This window comes from Peromyscus maniculatus, chromosome X (assembly GCF_049852395.1).
Source record: "Peromyscus maniculatus bairdii isolate BWxNUB_F1_BW_parent chromosome X, HU_Pman_BW_mat_3.1, whole genome shotgun sequence".
NCBI classification, from domain to species: domain Eukaryota; kingdom Metazoa; phylum Chordata; class Mammalia; order Rodentia; family Cricetidae; genus Peromyscus; species Peromyscus maniculatus.
The window spans coordinates 130,265,557-130,281,000 of NC_134875.1; the positions used below are offsets into that span (position 1 = coordinate 130,265,557).

Below are 15,444 nucleotides of genomic sequence, written 5' to 3' on the forward strand. Positions count from 1 at the left end.
GAAGTGGGAATGGGGGTGGGCTGGGGGGAAGGGGAGGGGGGCAGGAAGGGAGAGAACAAGAGAATCTGTGGCTATTATGTAGAATTAAATTAAATTATAAAATTAAAAAAGTAAATTTAAAAAAACCCCTGGGTGTGGGGCCATTCACTAGAACATGGCTGACCTATCAGGATCACACCCTTTTTCAAAACCTGTCTCTTCCTCCCCAAGAAGCCATCAACCATCAGTAGCTCCTCAACTGCGGTTGGGCTCATGAGCTCCTCCTCCCTAAGGGATTATTCTTTTTAAGTGTAATTGACATGCTAAGAAAGGAGAGAAAATGGAATCATATAAAAGGCTCAATTAACATCAGAAAGGGTAGAAGAGCTGAAGACAGCAAGAAACAAGGTCAAAGAACAGAAAGGAATAACAAACAGCAGAGACAGAAATGCAGCCATCTTGATAGTCACTTGAAGCATCGGTGGTCCAAAAACACCAATCAAAAGACAGAAGAACTAGGCATGTAGCTCAGTGACAGATCATGGGCTTAAAATGGGTGGTGCCCTGGGCTGCATCTCCAGCACAAAAAAAGAGAGAGCAAGCAAGCTAGGTGATGGGGTGGAAGCTGGGACAGGAACAGGGATAAAGCAGAAGAGAGGAAGAGAGCTGGCCAGAGGGGATTAAAAGGAAATATCCAACTATTTGTTGTCTAAGAAACCCATTTTAAATATTAAAGACATTGAAAGATTAGAAGGATGGCCTTGCCTTCAATCTCAGCACTCGCGAAGCAGAGGCAGGTGGATCTCTGTGAGTTCGAGGCCAGTCTGGTCTACAGAGCGAGTTCCAGGATAGCTAGGGCTACACAATGAAACCCTGTCTCAAAACAAAACAAAGCAAACAAACAACAACAACAACAAAAGTAGAAGGACGACATTTTTGTCTTCTAACATTAATCAAAAGAAACCAGAAGCATTTATTTCAGACTTGCCTCTACTGGATGTGCCTCCTCATGGGAGGCCTTGCCTTCTTGTGGAGGGAGTGGGGGGGGGGTAGGTTGGGAGGGGGAGGCTGGGGGGAGAGGAGGGAAGAAGGGGATCTTTGATTGGTGTGTAAAATGAATGGAAAATTTTTCTTAATTAAAAAAAAAGAAAAGAAAAAATGCTTCAGTGAATATCAGTGGCCCTGATTCTTCTGTTTTTATTTAGAAGACAGATTTTTGGGTTGTAGCTATAGCTCAGTTAGTTGGTAGAGTGTTTACCTAACACACACACAAAGCCCCAGGTTCCATCCTGAGCATTCACATAAAACCGAGCAAGGCAGAGGCCTACATCTAACCCCAGCATTGAGGAGCAGGAAGATCAGAAGTTCCAGGTTGGGCTACATGAGACTCTATGTAGAATAAAACAAAAAAGATGGTCACTCTTTTTCTGATGTATAAAATATATGCAGTAAAGTGTAGATGTCCATAACTACATACTTTTTGTATGCATGTATCAGTTTTCATATTTTAACACCAATGGTTATCAAATAATCCACTGTTTATCAAGTACTAACTACCGCTCTTAGCACCCATATTAATTCTTGGGATCAACCTTAAATTAGGTACTGTTGTAATTACATTTTAGATAAGATAGGGTAAGCTTTAGTCCGATTTCTATGATTTTTCATGACTATGTAGCCTTTGTGTAGAGGAAGAAGAGTGGAGTTACACATGTATGTGATGGATGCACATGTGTGTTGTGCACATTTATTTTCATATGGATGTCAGAGAACAACCTCGAGTATGCTTCTCATGAGCTGTTCATCTTTTCTTTTTTCATTAAGTTTTTAACTTTCAATTTTTATTTATGTGTATGTGTGTGTATATTCCATGTGTATAGGGTGCTGTTGGAGGCCAGAAGGGTGTGTCAGAGCCCCTGGAGTTGGAGTTACATGTGGTTGTGAGCTGCCTGGTATGGGTGTTGAGAATTGAACTTGGGTCTTCTGGAAGAGCAACTAGTGTTTATTATTACTGAGCCATCTCTCCAGGTCCCTCCTTTTTTTGAGACAGGGTCTCTTACTCACCTGGAACTTGACAAGTAGGCTACAGAGGCTGGCCAGTGAGCCCCAGGGATTCATCTATGTCCACCCCCCCCCATTGCTAGGATTACAGCATACACTACTGCATCTGGCTTTTTTCATGTGGGCTCTGGGTATTGAACTCAAATCTTTAGCTACTGAGCTATCTCCCCAACCCCTGCTTTTCACCTTTCTATATTATAACTACATCTAAACATAGTCATAGCAAGGATTAGCATGGTACCTGATGTACAGTAGTTAGTGCTCCATATTATCAGCCTTTTACTGCTATTACTCCCATATTTCATTGAACCCAGGGTCCCATCCATTATAAGATACATCATTAGATCATATGCCACTGGCAAGGAAAGAAGATGCTGCCAATCACAATAATTGAAGATTCCACTGAGTTTTGGAAGATGTATTCCAGTCGCAAAGGCCTGAGAAAATGTACTTTGTAGAATGAATAAAATTCAGTGTTAGGAATACAAGTTCCTATTTAGAGTCCAATGGCTTTAACAACCATCCTATCCCAAGGGTCCTTACTCTTACATATTCAGTTTTGAGTGCACCTTTGAATGGTAGGCTTTCTTATTTAACTGTCTATTTGATGTGCATATCTATAGCTATCTCAAAAACTGCATGCCAAAAAGTAAGTTTTCATTATCTACCATCTTGTTACATGGTAACTCTATTCTTCCCAATTATTCAGGCCAGATACCTTGGAGTCAATAGATTCTGATGTTTCTACTTTCAACATGATCTCCTAGTCTGGGCATCTCTCACCATCCTCATTGCCAATACACCAGTGTGCCTGTAGCAGAGACACTAGCTGCTCACCTCACCCATGCCTGCCTGTTCCTCCTGGGCACACATTTCCCAGCCTCCCTTAGAGGGAGATGTAACCATATGATGAAATTATGGCTTTGTTTTGGTGTGTGTGTAGCCATATGATGAAATTATAGTTTTGTTTTGGTGTGTGTGTGTGTGTGTGTGTGTGTGTGTGTGTGTGTGTGTGTGTATTGAAACAGGGGTCTCATGTTTTGTTTTGGGGTGCGTGTATGTGTGTGTTGAGGCAGGGGGTCTCATGTAGCCCAGGCTGGCTGTCTTGGAATTTGATATATACCTGAAGATACCTGTGAATGCCCAATCCTCCTGCCTTCACCTTCAAAGCACTGAGACTACAAAGTGTGTACCACCCATGCTCCAATATAAGCACTGCAGGATAGAACCCAGAGCTTCAAGCATGCTAGGCAAGCACTCTACCAACCAAGCCACGTCCCCAGCCCATATGATGAGATGACTCGTGGTAGAAGAAGAGAAGAAATGCCATGACCCTGCCCCTATAAAACTCCAATACTCTTTAGCAGCTTTTGCCCCCTTCCAGCTTATTGCAATGGCCATGACTCTGCACCCTCCTCTCAGTGATGACTTTGGTTGTTATGTGTTGAAAGCATCAAAGCCCCTGTCAGCCAGGGTTTCTGACTGTTTAGAGGAGAGTTGCCCTTTGACCTGTTCACCTACCCAGTACCATAAGATGAGCAATTGCAGTTTGGAGGCTTCTGAGCAGTGGGCAGTGAGGGAACTGATATTAGAGGTCAGAAAGATGGAGAGCCATGTTAAAAAGCAGCAAAATTCCTGATTAAAATGTCACCTGTGATAAATTGGAAGCCAGACAAAATGCCTCCTGCACCAATAACTTCATGGCAAGGGGACAGGAGGCAATGTGCGGTGTGCATTGGTGGTTATTTGCCGTGTCTAGCAAAGGAGGGAGCGAGGGAGCAAGGTGGGGGCAAGCCCAGGCAGGAACTGGCCGGCTGAAGAGCTGAAGGGAAGGAGGCAGAAGGCAGGGCTGGGAAAGGTGGGCACTGGGTTTCAAAAGTGGCCTGGCCCTTCATCCCAAATTCTGAAAGGCGGCCAAGAAGAGCTCCACGTAACCAAGTATAGGGGAATGCCCCCGCTGTGACATGCTGGTGACTTTGCACATCTTCCTCTGGGCCACATGAACAAGGCTGAACTGCAGTCTGAAGGGAGTCTTGGCCGAGTGCCCTGTGATTGCTCCTGGAACAGGCAAAGATAAGGACAGGAGCTGCCGCAAGCGAGTTTCTTGGCCCTATCTTGTGGGAGGCTGCCACGGGGTCATTTCTCACCCATCTCCTGGTTGAAGGAGGACAGCCCTTTCGATCCTCCCTGCTACCCAGCTCGAGGGCAGCTGCAGGTTTCTGTGACAAGCTAGGACACTGCTATTGGCTTGTACACTGAGATCTGGCTTGTACATGGTTGAATAACCTACCTACCACTCAGGTGGTTTGTCCGTTGGCTCCTTAGGTGCCATCCTGTGGAACTCAAATGTAGAGCATTGACACCATGGTGACCTTACTTTCACAGCTCTTTATGTAATATCATTCCTATCCATTTGCCCTTGTTATGTGGTATCAGCCAAGCCAGCAGAAGGGTAGCAAGCCAGCCTAAAAACAGTGGCGGGATCAGCCCTGGTACAATCATTGGAGCCCCACTGGTAAACCAAGGATTCTGTCCTGAAGCACAAGTCAGATTATAGAGGTGGTACCCTTCCCATCAAAGCCTGTTTTCCGAAATGGCACCAGGGTATCAGCATTAACTTGTAAGGGAGAAAATCCTGGGAGCAAGTAAGTAAATACTCACAGAAAGCTGACTTCCCAACCATGTCTAGACAAGAAGTTTGGGTATGCTTACAGCATATGGAACTGTGTAGAGGCAAACAGATTGTGTATAGAAAAAAAACAACAACAACATTTGGTATGTAACAGCACATGGACTTCTCTAGAAAAAAGATGAGTATGCATGGGGAAGAACTTGGGGTATGATTACAGCTCATAGAAGAGTCTAGAAGAAAACAGACTTGCACTTCATGCGGTTCTGAAGGAAATAAGTTACCAAAGAAACCAAGGGCTGTGAAGTTTAAAACAATGCTTAAAGCCAGATCTGTTGGGAGGCTGAGGCAGGAGGATCACAAGCCTGCCTGAGCTACAGAGTGAATTTAAGGACAGCCTGGGCAATCTAGTAAAACCCTATCTCTAAATAAAAAGGAAAAAGAGGGCAAGGGGTATATCTCACTGTCACAGTGCCCTGGGCTCAATTCCCTACTGATGATGATGATGATGATGAATAGCTGTCTCCCCACTAAAGATCTAAAAGCTGTGTCAGCTAAAGATTCCCAGAGCAGTGCCAGATGGGAAATGTAAGCTAAGGCAGCCATGGAAGCTCCATGGATAAGAAGGAACTTGGCAGTCTCTTGATATACTTGAAAATTGGAACTATATTTTAAGAGAACATATTTGGTTTTTGTTTGGTTTTGTGGGTTTTTTTTGTTTTTTTTTTGTTTTTTTGATACACGGTTTCTCTGTGTAGTTTTGTGCCTTTCCTGGATCTCACTCTTAGACCAGGCTGGCCTTGAACTCACAGAGATCCGCCTGGCTCTGCCTCCCCAGTGCTGTGATTAAATGCATGTGCCACCGCTGCCTGGCCTAGTTCTGTGGTTTTTAAAGACAGGGATTCTCTGTGTAGCCCTGGCTGTCCTGGAACTGGTTCTGTGGATCAGGCTGGCCTTGAACTCAGAGATCCTCCTGCCTCTGCCTCCTGAGTGTTGGGATTGAAGGTGCTGGCCACCACAGTCCAGCAAGAGAACATATTTGTTAACATCTAACGCATTTCTACTATTCAGAATCTACCCTAGAGAAACAGGGACACTAGTGTTAATCACAGAGCTTTTGTAATGGTGAAAACAGAGCAGCGAGTGAAATAAACCATGCTATAGGCATGCTGAGGATATTGTGCAGGAATTAAAAAGAAATGAACTGTGTAGAACAACTTCCAAGACGAATTATTTACTGAATAAGGCAAATTGCAAAAAAAAAATTATACCATGAACTGAAATGTAAAAACCCACAAAACAACACATATTTATACATGACAAAGTATACATAAATGCTAACTACTACAGTAGTTGCTTCATGAGAGGAATGAATATTGTGAGGGTGGATGGAGAGGGCTGCAGTCTTATCTGTAATAACAAACTGTCTTTCAAAGACAATGAAGGCTTGTGCAAAAAGAAATCAATTGTTTTATAGAGGCTATTTGGCTATGCTGTAGACACTGTCCCTCTCTCCCTTATCAATTTAACATATACTGGACCAACGTGCATCTGCTAGCAGGGATTCAAGGGGTTAATGCAACTCACCAGTGACTAATGGGAAGTTGTGTCTGTGAGTCAAAAGCTAGTCAAGGACAGGAGGCCATAGTAATAACTTTAAGTAATTAGCCAAGGGTGTAAAAGGAGCACGCTATGGTATTACCGAAGCAGTGACTGTCTCAGAAAAGGGGTTCACAAAAAGGATGGAAATAACAGACCATAAGAACAGGGAGGAGGGGCTCCACAGGGTTGGCCCCAGGCTCCATGAAGAGATGCTGCTCACCTCATGCTGATGATTCTCAGTCTGGTTAACTGCAAACAGCTGGAGACTCAGGAAAGGCACAGCTGGTGCTTCAACCAGGGCAAGGTGTCTCTGGGGGAAGCTGCGAGGCACAGGAAGCTGACAGGAAGGAAGAAGAGAAAGCATTTGAGTTCCTTCACCCTCCTCCAGACGACTGTCGGTCTCCTTCTATGCCCCTCGTAGCCAGAGCTAAGCGGGAAGCCACTGGCAAAGCAGATGTGTGGCTTCCAGTGCTTCTAGTCAAAGCCTGGACTTGAAGGGCTGGGACACATGATGGCTGTGTCGCATGTGTGCCTAGCCAGTGAGAGGTCCTGGGTTCCATCTCTCTTTCCCCAAAAGTGGGCATGGTGACACAGGCCTGTAATTTTTAGAAATGAGGTGAAATTACTAAGGTATATTTTATCTGAAAGTAGAAAGGAGACGATTTTCAGGGAAGAAGGGGACCAGCAAGAGGGACAGGAGAGAGCCTTGGGCTGGTGAGTTTCAGTACAATGCTGCGTGTGTGTGTGTGTGTGTGTGTGTGTGTGTGTGTGTGTCCGTCCATACTTTGTATGGTAATAACAAAAAAAGCCAGGTTGCTTTACTTACAATAAAACACATAAATACTAAGCTAATGACTGGATGAATGTTTATGTACTGGACAGGCATGGACTGCCCACACTGATGACAGAAACATGTACATATCCCAATTATTCCTTCACTAAATAGCTATATCCCAACCCTGATACTCTTTCTAAGTGTGAATTCTTTTAAAATTATCATTCTGGATGCTCCTAGAGTTTTTAAAAGAAAGGCAAGATGCAGTCTTCTTCCCCTTCATCTGCCAATCTTATCATTACTAGCTTAGCATCCTAGCAATTTCCAAGGCATTTAGTTAGCTAGTTAGTTAGTTAGCATCATTAAAAAAATGTGTAAATATGTAGAGCGTCTCACAGTCATAAGCTTTGTTTTAGGGGGAGGGGTGCTAGAGTTTGAACCTAGGGCCTTTTCATGTTAGGCAAGCACACTCTTTCCACTGAACCACACTAACAACCATTATGCTTTCTGAAGTTCAGACTGTTCTGTCCTGGGCTGCTAAGAGCTCCGTAGAAAGTGTAGAGTTTTAATTTCATCCTTAATTTCTAGTCAGAGGATCTTCCAGGTTCATCTTGTATCTAGTCAGCCTCAGAACTAGAATTAGCCATTCTCTAAGGAGCTGTGAACGTTTGTTTGTTTTAAATGATATTTAATCATCCCAATCTGCATGCAGTCTTGACTGACATTTTGTTATAATTTCTTTTTTGTTTCTTCTTTGAACAGAACTAAGAAAGCTGTGCTTTTTAGAAAAAGAAGTACTGCTATTTCCAATCTAAGAAGTGAAAGGGTTTCCAGTTAATTTTCTTGATTTAGGTCTTTCTTCTGAAGTGTAAAATCTTAGTTCTTAATGATGCTAATATAATAACCTATCTGATATTCCACTACACGGATACAGTTCCAAGATAATAACATCAATGTTATTAGTGACAATTAGATCACTGAGTGCCATTTAAGGCTTATCTAGTTGTTTTTGTCCTTGGGACCCTGCCACTGCGGATAGGTAAAAATACTCTGTCTATAAGTCACTTGAAATAATTACTGTGTACTTTAGCCACCAGCTTTTATAGCTGGGCTCTTTTTTTTCCAGTTCATCTTTAATTTTTAAAGACTATCTCTTTTTTGCTTGTATTCAGTTTTTAAATTATTAAAAACCAATTTTACAGTTCTCGCATTAGTGATGAACTACTGCTTAACAGCTTATATAAAAAACGAGCGGCGTAAATAACAAAAAATGTAGTCTCTCACAGTTTCTGGTGGTCAGAAACCCGGGGCAGCTTAGTTCAGTAGCTCTGGTTCAGAGAGGCTCAAGGCAGACTCACCCAACCACAAGCTTGTTCCGAGCTGGAGGCGTGGCTTCCAAGATGGCCCCTCACATGGCTCTCATTGGGCCTCAGATTCTCCTCACGTGGAACCACTTGGCAGGGCAAAGAATTTCCCAGAGAACAAGTGATCCAGGAGAGAGAAAAGAGCACAAAGGAAGCCACGTTGTGTCTAAAAACCTAACTGTGGGAAGGGTTACACAGCCCAACCATGCCACCCTGTTGGTGGGCCATCACAAAGGTGTTGAATATTGAGATGGCTATCTCTGGAGGCTCTCTGTTACATCAAACTAAGAAACAAACAACAGAGATATGAAACAAAATACATTCCGAGAAACCTAGCTCCCGCCTTTGTACATCCGGCATTTCCTCCCTCCACCTTTAGGAAGCCACTTTTATTAATTCTTGCTTTATCTTCCCAGTATTTTGTTTTGAAAAAATATCAGAAAATAGGCACCGACTTAGAGCCCCCAAGCTGATTTGCTACCACACTCTAGCTGCTTGCCTTTTCTCAGCAGCATACGTTTAACAGCAGCATACAGACGTCGTCAGGCCACAGGAGTGTCGTTCAACTCTTCTATACATAGAAGAGTTACAACTATACCCTCCTTTAGTCCTAAAGTTTAGTGGTGCAATGCCTCCATCACTTCTCAGTTATTTATTCTTCACCTTTAAGATGTCTAATTGCTTATAATTTTGTCATTACAAATAATGCTAAAGTAAATATCCTTACGTATGAAGATTTTCTGGATATAAGATTATCTTAGACAACTTGACTTAAAGGTACAGATTTATTAAGTCCTGTTGATGCATTGCCAAATTGCTCCACACTAAACATTATTTACATTACTTACACCTCCATGATATTTCCACATACAACAGAGACAGTGTTCGTTTTGTCTGCATTCTTTTTGGTTGGTTGTTTGCTCGTTTGTTTTTTGTTTGGTTGGTTCTTTGGTTTTCAAGACAAGCTTTTTCTGTGTAGTTTTGGCTATCCTGGAACTTGCTCTGTAGAGTAAGGTGGCCCCCAACTCAAAAGAATCACCTGCCTCTGCTGAAACTAAAGACGTGTACCACCATGCTTGGCTCTTGTGTGCATTCTTTTTTGTTTGTGGTTTTTGGTTTTTTGAGACAGGGTTTCTCTATGTAGTTCTGGCTGTCCTGGAACCAGCTCTGTAGAGCAGGCTGGCCTTGTTTGCATTCTTATCTGCACTGGGTTAATCTTTACTATTTTGACAGAGATAGCTAAGTATATTCCTGTAGGAGTCATAAATCTCCACACCGTATTTAGTACTCAGTTTACCTTATCACTGAACATTTCAATGATAATTCATTCTTTTTCAAATTCACACACACACATAGCAAATATCATTTAATTTATTTTTCTATAAAGTTAATCTAAAGTGCATGTAGACTCCAAGAATATTTTTCTGAGACAGTAAATATTTAGTATTTATATGCAAGACTATATATAATGTGTGCAAAAACTGTGAAGTACAACAATCATTATGCAAGTAATATGAAATCTGATACAAATTATTTCTATAATTTTAATATGACCTATTTATATGCTTAGAAATAGGAAAATATCTGAAGTATTTCGTTAGATTTATAGCATCATGGTTTATTTTTACTATAATAATGGCTATTAATACCTTCTTACTAAGAAAATTCAAACTGGGGGTTAAAGACCTATTATTCATAAACTTTACATTAAATAAATTATTTTTGAAAGAGCACTGTCATGTTCCCCATCGGGATAGTAATGGCTGTTTCTAAGTTCATGTGTCCCCATTCTTCCCTGGAGTAGCAGAATAACTTCTCCTTTTACTTTTCAGAGTGATTTTCCAACATATTCTGGCATACATTAGCTAGCTATTCAGAGTGTAATTTATTTACTGCTCATGTTGTAAAATACTTTTGCACAGATGTGCTGCTGCCACCATTAATCCTGAGAATATCTATTTAGGTCTTAGTATTTAGGCACGGAGCTATTTTTCTGAATACCAGCGCCCTGTGGGGATGGGGGTTTGTAGCAGTAAGATCACTGACCAATCATCAATCTCATTGTTATCCATAAACAAGTATAACAAACTGGGTCGAAATGCCCTGAATTCCTTGGGCCAGTGGTTAAAAAGAAGCACTGTTAATTAGTATGTTTCATGTCTTGACCAGTGGTTAAAAAGAAGCACTGTTAATTAGTATGTTTCATGTCTTGACCAGCAAAACCAGGCAGGTCTGTGGAATTAACCCTTGTAACACAAAGAACACAATACAGATGACATCTCAAAGCTTTCCAGTGCTAACACATTTCAAAACACATTGTTTTGGGCTACAATGCAAACGAAACAATCAAACAAAACCAAGCACATACAGCCAATAACCAAAATGAGAGCGAAGGCAGGGTACTTAAAAAAGAATATACAATTAATGCAAATGTTAAAATCCAGTGTCAGAGGAGGCAGGAAAAGATTGGCTCTTCATCTACTGCTCTATATGTATAGAGGGTTTTCCCATGGCACTTATTGGTATTCTGCATCAAAATTCTTTTAAAAGTGCACTTCCCAATGATATAGTTAACATTCCATCTGTGTTCTGATTATTTTTCGTCAGCTCGATACAAACTAAATGCCTTGGGAAGAGAAAACCTCAACTGAGGAATTACCTCCATCAGATTGGCCTGGTAGTCAAGTCTGTGGGGGCATTTTCTTGATTAATGATTGAGGTGGGATAGCCGATCCCACCATTAACGCATCACCCATGGGCAAGTAGTCCTAGGTGGTATAAAAAAAGCAGGCTGAGCAAGCCACAGGGAGCAAACCAGTGAGCAGTGCTCCTCCATGGCCTCTGCTTCAGTTCCTGCCTCCAGGTTCCTGTCTGATTCTCTCATTGACTCCAACCTGCAATCTAAAATCAACCCTCCCTGAATAAGTTTCAGGACAGCCAGGGCCACACAAAGAAACCCTGTCTTGAAAAACCCAAAAAATAAAATAAATAAACCGTTCCTATCCAAGTTGGTTATGGTCATAGTGTTTGTCACAGCAACAGAAAGCTAACTAGGATAATCCTGAAGAAACAATGGGAAATATGGGCAGGGAAAAATTACTAGGCTGTTAATTTCAACAGAGCAGACCATAACATAATGTTATAGACACCCGAAGGCCAGCCAATATGAAAACTGTTTCATTAAAGCAGATGTAATTATTCAAAGTATTTGTATAGGAGTCCATTTTGTGGCAGATACTGTCAGAAATCCTTTATGTTCTTCTACACTCAAGTAGTATTTTGAGCAGCGGTGTTGTCTGCTCAAGGCACAAAATCAGGACAACCCTGACCCCACTTTCCCAGCTCCCCCTGCACCTAACATTTTAGTTAAGGTCAATGAAATGTGAGAGCCTACTAGGCACCTCTCCAAAAGTTTTTGCTTTCCTTATGAAAGGGACGGATACTTTTCTGCCAACAATCACCTATTACAAACCTGGTAAGTGAGTGGTAAGTGTTTTCTGCAGTTTGGAGGAAACAGTGTCCTTAATGGTGGTGCGCTGTGAAACGCTGTTCTGTTCGTAGTCCCCTCTTTTAAGGCTCCTAGCTACCCTAGCTATCAGGAGGGTTACCAGCCTGCAACAGCCCTATTCCGCCGCCGATTGCTGGCTCTGGGAATGATACTCACAAGAAGGCAGCTGCCCTGCCAAGTGACACCCCCAGCTCTTGCCCAGGGGCAGCCCGCATCAAACAAATGCCTCAGCTTTCTTTCTTCGAATTGTGACAATGATGAAGGGAATTCTAAACCGCCAAGCTCCAGCCGTTGTGACGACTGCAGCACCGCCTAATGTCCTCTCCAGTCTAATCCTATTTCATTCCCTTCCCCCACGCCGCGCGTTGGTCTCGTAAGCACTCCGGGAGAAGCTTCCTGCACACAAATCTCTTGTCTCCAGAGTCTGTTTCCCGGGAAACCCCACCCACAACACTAGCGATACATTTATTTAAATGAAAAGATGTTCAAAATATATTGCTACATACCAACAGGTTATAAGGCAATATGCATGATGTCATTCTGTTTTTGTCTTATACAGTCTTTTCTCTATTTGCACAGAAAAGACATCTGGGAAACATTTTAAGAGATCACCTAAGAATGTCTTTTTGACTGTGTGATATGGGATTTCGTTTCTGGTTTTGGTTTTTTTTTTTTTTTTTCTTGAGACAGGGTCTCATGCAGCCCAAGCCAATCTCAAACTCCCTAAGTAGCTGCAAGTGACCTTGAACCCCTGCCTTCACCCCACCCCTCCAAGTGCTAGGATTATAACCCTGCTTCACTATGCCTGGCAGTTAGGGAATAATTTCTTAAATAAGACTTAAAAAGTGGAAGCCGTACAGAAAGGCATATACATTTACACATTTAAGTTTAAAAATTATGTTAGCCACAGAATACTTTAAAAATCAAGACCTTCAGCTGGGTGTGGTGGCACATACCCCCTGGAAGCAAGAGGCAGGGGGATTCAGGAGAGCTAGGGCTACAGAGTGAAACGCTGTATCAGGGGGGAAAAAAGAAAAGCAAAGCAAAAGCAAAGTCACCCTTTGAAAGCAATGTTTTGTCTTTTTAGTTGTGAGCCTAGCCCCCAGTCTTGTATCTTCAACAGAACTGACAAAAGATTGATTCCAGAGTATTTAGCAAAAAAAAAAAGTTCAGAAGAGAAGGCATAGAATTTTTACAATGAAAAAAGCAATTTACAAAAGAAAAAAGTCATATTGCTAATAAATTATTTAAAGACTCTCGGCCTCACCAGAAAAATTCAAAACATGTTTCAAACATCAGATGGATTAAAAAATATATAAAAATATTGATAACACCCAGAGTTATGAAGAGTATAGAGAATAAGGTATTGATTTACAACATTTAAAAAAAATTTAATTAGGTAATTAGACTCAGCTTGTCTGGGGAGTGATTTTAAATTATTTATTTATAAAGTTTTATCTTTTGGTGTGTGTGTGTGTAACATGTGTGCATGTGCAAGCATGCTCTGAGTGTATATAGAAGTTACAAGACAACTTGTAGGAGTCAGATCTTTCCTTTCTAGCATGTGGGTTCCAGGATCCAACTCGGCAGCTATCTCCTTTACCCACGGAACCATCTCCCTGGCTGAGAATAAGTGTTAATGGCAAGAACATTTGAACAACAAAATTTCTATTGGAAAATGAAGGAACTGTAGCATGTTCTATGGGGTAATATGCATCAGCTAACAACAAAATGTACACGTGCTGTCATGAATGGACTGGCAAAACTGACCCCCCAAAATGTCAAGAGAATAAAACAAAGTTACTCAGCGTGTGCATAGTATAATCCCATTTATTCCTCCTTTCTTTAGGAGGTTCTGGAGATTGTACCTAGGGCCTCATCTAAGCTAGGCAAGCAGTCTACTACCTCCATTTATACTTTCAAGTGATCACTATACACTTCCATACATATATATATATATATATACATATATATGTATATATATACAAATCCAAGAGAAAATTTTATTGAATGATAATCTGCCAAACTATTGATAGCAATGGTTTCTGAAAGGGATGTTCAAGAGGTCTTGGGGTAAGAGGGGGTCATCTAAGGGATCCTCTGAGTTTGTTATTCTTATCAGTTCAATCCCCCTGTGCAGTACTATCCTGTTGTATTGCTACTCCACAAATATACCTCTGTTCTTTTTCAAAAGATTTTTTTTTTTTTTGCACATTCTGGGGTCTTTAATTTTTTAGGTCCTCTAATCCTTTAAATTTCCATGTAAACTTTAGAACTAGATTTTTAATATTTACCAAAACAGCTGTTGATATCTGGGTATGTATTACCTTGATTCTAGAAATCAATTAAGGGGAATTGACATATTAACATTTTGGCGCTTTCAATTTGTGGATATGGACTATCTTGTTATCTACTTCATTTTTCTTTGGTGTCTCTCAAAAGTGTTTTGTCTTGGGCTTAAGAGATGGCTCAGCAGTTAAGAGCACTAATTGCTCTTCCATAGGACCTGGGTTCAATTCCCAGCATCCACATGGCATCTCATAAATGTAAATCCAAGATTTTTTTTTTTTCGGGACAGGGTTTCTCTGTGTAGCTTTGCACCTTTCCTGGAACTCACTTGGTAGCCCAGGCTGGCCTCGAACTCACAGAGATCCACCTGGCTCTGCCTCCCGAGTGCTGGGATTAAAGACGTGCGCTACCACCGCCCGGCTAAATCCAAGATTTGACACCCTCACACACACATACGTGCAAACAAAATACCAATGCACATAAAATAAAAGTAAGTAAGTAAATAAATAAATACATAGGAGTTTTAAAAGGCAAGAATATTAAAACAATCTAGGTGGTGGTGATTCATGCCTTTAATCCCAGAACTCTGGAAGGCAGAGGCAGGCAGGCAGATCTCTGAGTGTGAAGCCAGCCTGGTCTACACAGAGAGTTTCAGGACAGCCAGGGCTACACAGAGAAACCCTGTCTTGAAAACAAACAAACAAACAAACAAATTATTTAAAAAGTTTTGTCAAATAGAGATTTACACATGTTAAATCTCTTTAAATATTTTATGGTTTTCATGATATTACACATGGAATGTCATTTTTAAATTTTTATTTTTCAGTTGTTTTTTGGTAGCTTATTAAAGTAAAACAGCTTTGAAAACATGGTCTCTGTATTCTGTGACTTGAAACATTTAGTCAGCGGGTGTTGGGCATATTCCTAAAGGTTTTCTAAAGAAACAGTCATGTCACATGCAAATAGAAACAGTTTTGTCACCTCCTTTCTGATCTGCATGCTCTTTATTTCCTTGCATTCATCCTCAGAGTCAAATGTCTAGTACCACTTGGAGAAGAAGTGGGGAGAATGGACATTATTGCCTGACTCCTAAATAAAGGAGAAAATGGCCAATATCTCACTATTAACTCAAAGCTAGCTATAAGGGTTTTTGTTTGTTTGTTTTTTGTTTTTGTTTTTGTAGGTATCCTTCATTCTCTTGGGAAAGAAAAAAAATAATGTACTTGAAGATACAGCC

The 15,444-nt window shown here is 41.2% G+C and overlaps 1 protein-coding gene across 1 annotated transcript in view; it reads right to left on the reverse strand.

Annotated features, from left to right (window-relative positions):
- The window catches only part of Usp9x (ubiquitin specific peptidase 9 X-linked), a 145,099-nt gene extending 132,908 nt beyond the window's left edge, over positions 1-12,191 (reverse strand). The window contains exons 1-2 of the mRNA XM_076562498.1: positions 12,075-12,191; positions 6,492-6,608 (exon numbers count right to left, since the gene is read on the reverse strand). The gene's annotated coding sequence lies outside the window, so the exon portion shown is untranslated. The remainder of the gene's footprint in view (positions 1-6,491; positions 6,609-12,074) is intronic.
- Between the last annotated feature and the right edge of the window lie 3,253 nt (positions 12,192-15,444).